The 9,110-nt window shown below is 44.9% G+C and overlaps 1 long non-coding RNA gene across 1 annotated transcript; it reads left to right on the top strand.

The window, feature by feature from the left end:
* The first annotated feature begins 1,954 nt into the window (after positions 1-1,954).
* Positions 1,955-6,127, top strand: LOC309860832. The gene is made up of 3 exons (XR_014309660.1): positions 1,955-1,996; positions 4,147-4,275; positions 5,747-6,127. It is a non-coding gene; the product is annotated as an uncharacterized lncRNA (long non-coding RNA).
* The last annotated feature ends 2,983 nt before the right edge of the window (positions 6,128-9,110 follow it).

The raw sequence follows: 9,110 nt of genomic DNA, 5'->3' as shown, positions 1-9,110 counted from the left end.
TTTCAGGTAGGATCCAGAGAGTCCAGAAATTCAGAGTGAGAGCCTCAGGGACTACCAAGAGGATAAGGGGGTCTGAGTCTGTGGGGTCTGTGCGCTTCTCCACTCCATGGGCAGCCTCACGAGCTTCTTAGTAAGATCTCACTGGAAGGGATTTTGCTGTGGCTAAAAAAAAAAACCCTAAACACCAATGAACTGGATCATTTCTGAGTTCTCTTCCAAGTCAAAAAGCTATTAGCAGTTTAAGGTTTGTTTCATTTCGTTAGCCTTAAGAAAATGGAAGGACATGTTGATGACTTATATAGGCTTTGGCTGAAAGTGAGGGTCTGACCACGCACGCTTCCAGCCAAGACCCACCGAGGTGTTAGCGCAGCGAGGCTGGCTCCTCCTTTCTCAGGAGGGCTGCTGTGGGAAATGGATGCTAGTCCGCTCAAAGGGAGGTGCCTGGAGAGCGAATCCCAGGAGCTGGCTGTCTGGCTCTGGGGTGGCGTCCAGGGAAGAGCTCAGAGTGACTGCCAGGCCTTGCGGACAGGAAGAGACCGTTGAAGACATTTGTGCCAAAGCAAATCTTAGTCATTGTCACTCTCTTCCCTGTTCCTCAGTATGGCTTGGTTCTCACAACCAAGTGGGGCCACAAATTCTCCTTAATGAGTAGACCCAACGGCAACCTGCTTCTAAATAGCTGACCTGGAATTTCCCCCAAAACCATCCTGAAAGAGCCTCTTGGGAGGTGACTTTCCCTGCTTCACTATTTTAGGGGTGGAAGTGTTTTCCGTCCTCAGAAACTCTGGAGTATGGGAGTGTTTTCAAGGTGTGTGGTGCGTGAGGGACAGAGAGAGGGCAGAGCGAGAATTATCTGAGGAGAGACTGACAGAACGTTCCTCTGGGAGCAGTTGTTCCCTTTCGGGGAAATTGCAGACGAGTTCATAGACCACCATGAGCTTGTAAACAAACTGTTCATAAAGAGGCTTCCAGCTGGGCTGGAACAGGACAGGGGAAACCCTGCGGCCATTCAGCAAAGAGGCTTGAAAAACAAGTGGTACCCAGCAGACGGGAAGGCCGAAGCTCACCGTGTTTGCTGGGCCGCCCAGAGGCCACAGGGAAGGGTCAGGGCTCCACTGAGGCTGCGGAGGCCAGTGCAGGGTAGGCTCTAGAAGCCAGCCGGGGCGATCAAGGTCCTTTTACTGGGCTTCTGCTGGCTCCTTGGAGACCCAGGTGGACAAGAATTGGTGGGGCAGCCGGTTGCCTGAGTCCCCAACAGTGTAATTTGGATGTACTTTTCACATGATTTAAGGGCCTTGGTTGCCTCTGAAAGGGAACGCAGTGCAGCTGGCCTACAAAGCTGCCAGAGTTTGGGGTCTGGAAAAATCTATTTCAGAGTCAGAACAGCCCCGCGTTGTTACAGGGCCAGGACTCAGACTAGCTAGGGAAGCCGCTGTCGCCTGAGTGGTGGGGTCCTCAAAGGGCATGGCTTCATCAGTGCCGCAGCTTTCCAAGCAGGTGGGAGGGGGCATCTGGGTCCCACCCAGAGGATCCTTTCCCTTCCCGGGGCTGCCCTGGACCATGCAGTACTCGCAGCATCGGTGGCTGCTCTGTCTGCTGGGAAGCAGGAGGGGGACGGTTCTAGGGGGTGGCCCATGCGGCTCTCCCACTCTGTCAGGAATGGTCTGGTTCCAACAGACAGCAGAGGCAGTTCAAATTTCAACTCCTCACTGAGTCGGGGACTTCTAATGGTCAGTATTTTCTAGAAACTTGTGCTCTTTCTATGTGCTAGTTTTGGTGACCTGGTTATCCTGCTCCTCCCCTCCCCCATGGAGAACATCACTCAGCTGTTGATTTATGTGTTTATTCATTCAGTAGAGACTTAATGCTCACTAGACGCAAACCAACGGCAACACCAACAGCAACAATGGTGTGGTCTGGCGTTGGGCCAGCTACCACTGCGAGACCGCACATGTGGCCACTGTCTTCGTGGACTGCACAGGTTGGTGGACGAAAGGTACGCTCTTTCTTCTTTTTATTTAACACAAAGTCCCTGCTATGTAAAGGCCACTGTTCTAGGCACCTTACAAATATTAACACGTTTAACCCTCCTCACAGTCCCACAAGGTAGGGGATGTTAATATCCCGCATTTTACGGTTGAGGAAACTGAGGCATCAGGACGTTCGAGTAACCTGCTCAGGATCGCACAGCTGGGCGAGGCTGAGATCCAGGCGGTCTGGTCGAGCGCCCATAGACCTTACACCAGGCTCCCTCCTCAGCAGAGAAATACAAATCGATAGCCTGTACAGGAGTGAAGAGTGTGCTCATGCTCCGGAAGAGCAGCCTGCAAGGGGCGGCGGGGGGTAGGGATGGACTTTTCACATCGGTTTCGAGTCCTGGTGGACTTCTCTGAAGAGGTGACAAAAAGGAGGAGTCTGTTCCACGCAAGGAAAATTGCAAAAGCAAAGCCCCTTGGGTGAGAAAAGTCTTGGTGAATTCACGGACCTCAGGAGGAAGAGGCTGCTGTCAGAGGAAGGCGATGAGCCAGAGAGGGCATGGAGGCAGGTGGAGGCGAGGTTGGCAGTCAGGCGGACTGGCCCATGTTCAGTTTCGTTAGGGAGCTGTCAAGGTAAGGCAGAAATAGAAGGACCTGTCTTCACCAAAACAGACGTGGATTCACCCACAGATCTGTGGCTTTAAGCAACATGATCTCAGGCTGTTTGATTTACCTCACTGTGCCCCTGTTCTTTATCTCCGGATGAAAATAACAGTAAGTGTTTTGAAGATTAAAGGAAGTCATACAGTCAAAGTTTTCTGTATGTATGTAAGGTGGGTATTGCTATTATCTTCAATACAATTTTTAAATTCTCACTAAATATGTTCCTTTTCTAGTATTTCCCCTATCAGCTCATATTACCCTAGGCTTAACATTTAAAAAAAAAAAAAAACTTCAATTCCTGTTTTTACTTTACCAGCCTTTTTCCTGGCTTTATTGAGATATGATTGGTATGTAAAAATTGTACATATTTAAGGTATACAGTGTGGTGTTTTGATATAAGTATACATTGTGGGGTGCCTGGGTGGCTCAGTGGGTTAAAGCCTCTGCCTTCAGCTCAGGTCATGATCCCAGAGTCCTGGGATCGAGCCCCAAATCAGGCTCTCTGCTCAGTGAAGAGCCTGCTTCTCCCTCTCTCTCTCTCTCTGCCTACTTGTGATCTCTGCCTGTCAAATAAATAAATAAAATATTTTTTAAAAATTATACATTGTGAAAAGATCACCATAGTCAGTCTGACTATCTACATCATTATTTTCTTTCTTTTGTGTGTGTGTGTGTGTGTGTGTGATAAGAATACTTAAGATCTATGCTTTTAGCAAATTTAAAGTATGCAATACAGTCTTGTTAACTATAGTCACACTGCTGTATGTTAGTCTCTCCAGAACTTACTCATCTTTCATAACTGAACCTTTGGACCCTTTCACCAGTATCTCCCTATTTCCTCTTCCCCCGCCCCAGCCTCAGGCAACCACCATTCTACTCCCTGCTTGTATGAGTTTGACTATTGTAGCTCATTGCAGCATTACTCATAATAACCAAAACGTGGAGACAACCTACATGTCCACTGATAGATGAATGGATAAAGAAAACACAATGTGTATATGTACAGTGGAATATTATTCAGCCTTTAAAAAGGATATCTTGCCATTTTACCACACGGACAAATACGGGGCATATAACCCAAGTGAAATAAGTCAGACTCAGAAAGATGAATATTGCACGATCTCACTCATATGTGGAATCTAAAATCGTCATCAGCTGTAAGCAGTTGTCGTGTCCTGTTGATTCTGCTTCCATAATTTCCATTGTCCTTTCACACTCAAAGCCAGTAGAGTGGGCAAAGAGAGAATTCCTGACGGTCACTAACTGAAATGGAAAATAAACACCACTGGCATTGAGGAAGAAGCTGGTGTTTACCAGAGGGAGAGTGCCAAATATTGTTGAAAGGAATGCTTGGATAAATCAGTGATGTGGTCATGAGATAAGCGCTCATCAAAAGATCATGAGTGATAAGATTTGGAGTAACTTCGGCTTTACCTGCTTAAAGTAATGATTTGCCTGGACTTACTCTTTTTTCCTACTTGTGATCTGGAACATGAATGTGCCTCAGTCTGACTTTGACCATGAAGAAGAAGAAATACTTTAAGGGATGATGGAAAAATAAAACAGAAAGAACCTGGTTCCCTGAATGACCTCATGAAGCAGGTTGTCCACCAGCCCAGACACACTGGATAATTATGTAAGACAGAAATAAACTTCTCTCTGGTTTTCTTTTTTCTTTCTTTCTTTCAAAGCTTTTATTTGAGAGAGAGACAGCAAGAGAGGGAACACAAGCAGGGGGAGTGGGAGAGGGAGAAGCAGGCTTTCTACTGAGCAGGGAGCTGGACATGGGGCTTGATCCCAGAACTATAGGATCACAACCTGAGCTGAAGGCAGACACCCAATGACTGAACCACCCAGGTGCCCCCCCCCCCGTTTCAAGAGTCTCTGTGTTACAGTCCTTTTGCTAAGTAATGCATGCCTCCCTGTGTCCTGTTCCTTCCATTGGCTGAGGCGGGCTGGGCAGGGAGCAGGGCTGGGGGGAAGACAAACCACGTTCTCACATATAGCACTGGCAGGTCAATAGGATCCCAGAGTAGAGAGCGTGCACACAGCTAGACAGCCTAAAACAGCCTCACAGAGCCCTCTCACCCTAGCAAGGAACAGGAGCAGTGTAGTCATGCCGTGTTCCCCAGAGGAACACAGGAGTTGCTGATGGGATGCTAAGGAGCCGGGCAGTTTGAATTTCTATGGCTGGCCTCCCAAGGTCTCATGGGAGTAAAAAGTAGGCAGACATGGGCAGAGCAATGAATAGGCCAACCTGAAATGTAGATGTAATCCTAGCGGTGAGAGTAGGAAATCTGAAAGGACAAGAGATTTTCTGCTACCCAAAGGAATCAGGACTTTAAAAATAAATAAATAAATAAGGCCAAGTATGAAGCAGAAACAAAGGTGAATTTCCCGCACATCTACATTTGACAGCTGAGGTTTGTAGGCACGGCAGTAATTCTAAGGGGGCTAGCAGTCGCTCGTTGGCAGGGGACTAGGTAACAGGTCCTGGGCATAAGCTATCTTGAGTAGCCTTCTCGACTCCTCAGTCACATTCATATTATTGTTTGCCCACCTTATGGATGAGAATGTGGACTCACAGAGGTATTACACAATACAACCAAGATCTCCCAGTTAGTGAGGGGTGGAATCGGGACTCCAGCCTTTTGGTCAGAGCCCAGACTCTTAATTAATTAATGTTCAAGGGTAAATGGCTTCAGGCCATGCTTCGGAGGCTCCATTATTTGAAGTTGGATTGCCTATAAAAGATTGCTATTATGTAAACTTCTTTCTTGTCTAATGTATATATAGAAAAATACACATAAGTGTATGACTTCATAAATTTTCACAAATTGAACACAGGACGAGAAAAGAACATGACCAGAATGCACAAGTCCCAGCTGTCACCGTTGCATACATCACCCCCACCCAAAGGCTAACCCTTACCCCAGAGCCCCCTACTCTGTGCCTCACAGACCCAGGTCAGTTTTGTAGACTTTTCCTTCATGGGTCTGGTTTATGAACCAGTGGTTCCCACTTCTCTTTTTAAACATTTTCCATCATAGAGAAGATGCCAGATCTTCACATGCTCACCTTACCAACTTTCTTCTTTCTTTTTTTAGGTCAGTTCAACTTGGCAAATATTTATTCAACTATATAAGCTGGCCACTTGGCGCTGAGCAATAGGTTAGAGGAACAAATTAGACAGTCATGTTCCTGCCTCCTAAAATAGCAAAAGAATACAATTGGATACCTGTGTCCTGTAGAACCTCTTGGAAATGGAAGATGATAGTCTGGATACTATAAGGCTGGTGTTGCTGATGCCTGAAAAGGCATGACTGACTGGTACCTTTAGGTGCCTGGGCTGAGTGATTTTTCAAGGATGCCTTGGATACCTGGACGATGCTGGATTGGAGGTTAGGTTGAAAGCCGGTTTAGGTCACACTTTGGGGGGCATACCTTGCTGGAGGGAGTGGACATTAATACAGTTTTCCAAAATCTTTTATGAGGAGCATTTCTTATTTTGACCTATGCTATCTCTCTTCACCATTGCTTTGCCATTTTGTATCCTTATATTTGTTTTGTACTGACCCAACTGTATGTTGGTTTATTTGTTTTCCCCCATAGCATGAAGATAGGCATCTATCCTTCCTTAACTGAAAATATGAAAGAAAAATATTGAGACTTTTTTCCCATGTATTTTTGTACCATACTTGCTATCTCAACATTTCTAAAGAATTATTGAGGTATGGTTGACATACAATGTTTTATTAGTTTCAGGGGCACAGCATAGTGATTGACAATTCTATACATTATGCAGTGCTCACCCCAATAAATGTAGTTGCCATCTGTCACCATACATTATTGCAATAGGACTGACTATACTCTATCCACTATACTTTTAATCCCTGTGACTTAACTTATTTTACAACTGGAAGCTTGTACCTCTTAATCACCATCACCTGTTTCTCCCATCCTGCACCTCTCCCCACTGGAAACCACCAGTTTGTTCTCTATGTTTATGAGTCTATTTCTGTTTTGTTTTTTAGATTCCACATATGAGTAGAATCATACGGAACTTGTCTCTGTCTGACTTATTTCAGTTAGCATAATACCATCTGTATGATTGGTTTTTTGAACCTTGGAAGTCATAGTTATAGAAATGTTTACTTAATTAATCCCTTAATGGATGTGCTAGTGTTCTCAGCTCTTCAGTTGCTCATACCAAGCCGTCTTCAAAGGGCTGCTCTCTTAAGGGATCTTTGCATCCCGTGCCATGAAATAGAAAGGGATAGAACAGAAGGATCTTGGACACGGAGGGAGGTTTTCAGGTAGGCGCTTGGGCTTTTTTGGACTGGTAGTATGTAGAAGTAAAGGGAACGTTAGAGAAAGTAAATGGATGACTTTGCATTAAATGAAAAACAGAACTAAGGAGGAATACAATAAAACAGAAAAGGGCAAAGAGAATTGAGGTCAGCGTTAGCAGAGAATGGAGCTATTTTCCCAAACTTTAGGTAAGGGGGGTGCTGCAGAATTCCTCTGCCCTGTAAGTAAAGTCATCGTTTGCCACTAGGTGGCATTCACACGTTCAGAATAACTGAGGACGTCGCAGAACAGAGTGATTGGCCTGCTTGGTGCCTCATAGGACCACATGGCACTAATGAATTCTAATTTCAAATTCTACTTTGGTTGCATTTCACTATTCGATGCAATTTATCAGTGTTCATTACCACTGGCCAAAATGATGGCCTGAAACACTGTTTTTGAACTCACTGGTGTGATCTTCCTTCCATGATGGGAATTCACACTTACTGCACCTCTTTTGTTCTCCTTAGGAACTTGGAAATAATTAAAAACCGTGTCCCAGGCAAAAAAGTCTTACAAATGAAGGAGTAGAACAAGGTCTCAGGTCTGAAACAACTGGCTGTTTGGGATTTTGTTTTGTATTAGTTTGGATATCTTCTTTGGTAGGTTTAAATGAAGTTTTCCAACATTTTCTTTTCCAAGCAAGATTAACATTGAACAAACCATGTCACATCACAATGGTATAAGATGCTACAATATTTGGATAGATTTTTCTTCTGTAGGTTCTCATTCTATCTAATGCATTTAAAGACCCTGACTTTGCCCAGTTAAGAGAGATAAGGAATTTGAATAGGATCCCTTTATAAAAGGTTTATTCTGAAGACAAAGAACACTATACCTTTAGTGCTTACGTACATGCATAGAACTAAAAATAACCAAATATGGTGCCTGCGTTTATCTAGATTTCCACCGCCATCTGTTGCTTGAGTGGCTTATGCCAGTGTTTCTTACTAAGGCAGGAGATCCAGTGGAGACTCAAAAGGTCAGATGGATCCTTTGAATGAGATGGGGAATCATCTTCAGCTCCCAGTCTCTCCTCTGTCGTTTTGGGCGAGATCTGCTGCAGTGCTAGAGAATGGGTTGCAAAGACCTGAATAGCATACTTATTTAGGGGAGTAGGTGTTTTGAGGTTCATTTAGTGAGAGAGCAAAATTTCTCTGAGAACTAGTATGTCATATGATGGGAAAACATGATAAATGGCCCATTTAATGTGACTGAGCCCTCAGCAAGACCAGGGAACCACATGTTGGTTCTGGGTGCCTGCTAGCCTCAAGACCTGAGAAGCATTGCTCTCAACATGTGCCTCTGACCCCAGCCCCAGGCCATTGTCAGAATATGCTCTGCTGAGTCACTGTGTCTGGTGTCTGTCTGCAAAAAATCAGCCCTTTGAGCTGCCTTGTAAGATAAAGAGCCTCCAGTTTTATAGTATTGAGCTTTCCAAATGAAGAAAGGCTTCCAATCCTAAAACCATCAGCTGTCCTGAGCTGATATATAAGCATGAGTTATTTATGAATATATTGATTACAGACATATTATAGCCAAGGCCTAAGTACCATTAAAAATCACGATAACATCTACTCTGAGTTGTGTTTTCCCAGTGCCTGTGTCCAAGGGGAAACCAATTGTTGGGGAGTAGTAGTGAGTTGTCAATCACCATTTCTTTCCTTTTTTTTTTTTCTTTTTTTTTTTTTAAGATTTTATTTGGCAGAGACACAGTGAGAGAGGGAACACAAGCAGGGGGAGTGGGAGAGGGAGAAGCAGGCTTCCCACCAAGCAGGGAGCCTGATGTGGGGCTCGAACCCAGGACCCTGAGATCATGACCTGAGCCAAAGGCAAAGGCTTAAGACTGAGCCACCCAGGTACCCCAGCAATCACCATTTCAATGGGAAAGCATTAAAGATTTTTAATTCAAACCTCTTCAGCTGCCAAGGCCTCATTCTTGACTAGGAACAGTTCATTACACAGGATTGCTGGCTTCCACATTCAGGGTGGCAGAACATAGCCCCATGCCCCTCATTGCGCGCTCTTTATTCTTTATCTGCGGTTTATTTGGTACTTACCAACCTCTTTCTGTGCTTGGTCTTAAGTCCTGGTTAATGCCAAAAGCAAATCATCTCATTT

The sequence above is a fragment of the Mustela nivalis genome, assembly GCF_964662115.1.
Source record: "Mustela nivalis genome assembly, chromosome: 3".
NCBI classification, from domain to species: Eukaryota; Metazoa; Chordata; class Mammalia; order Carnivora; family Mustelidae; genus Mustela; species Mustela nivalis.
This window is presented reverse-complemented; position numbering and strand designations above follow the sequence as displayed.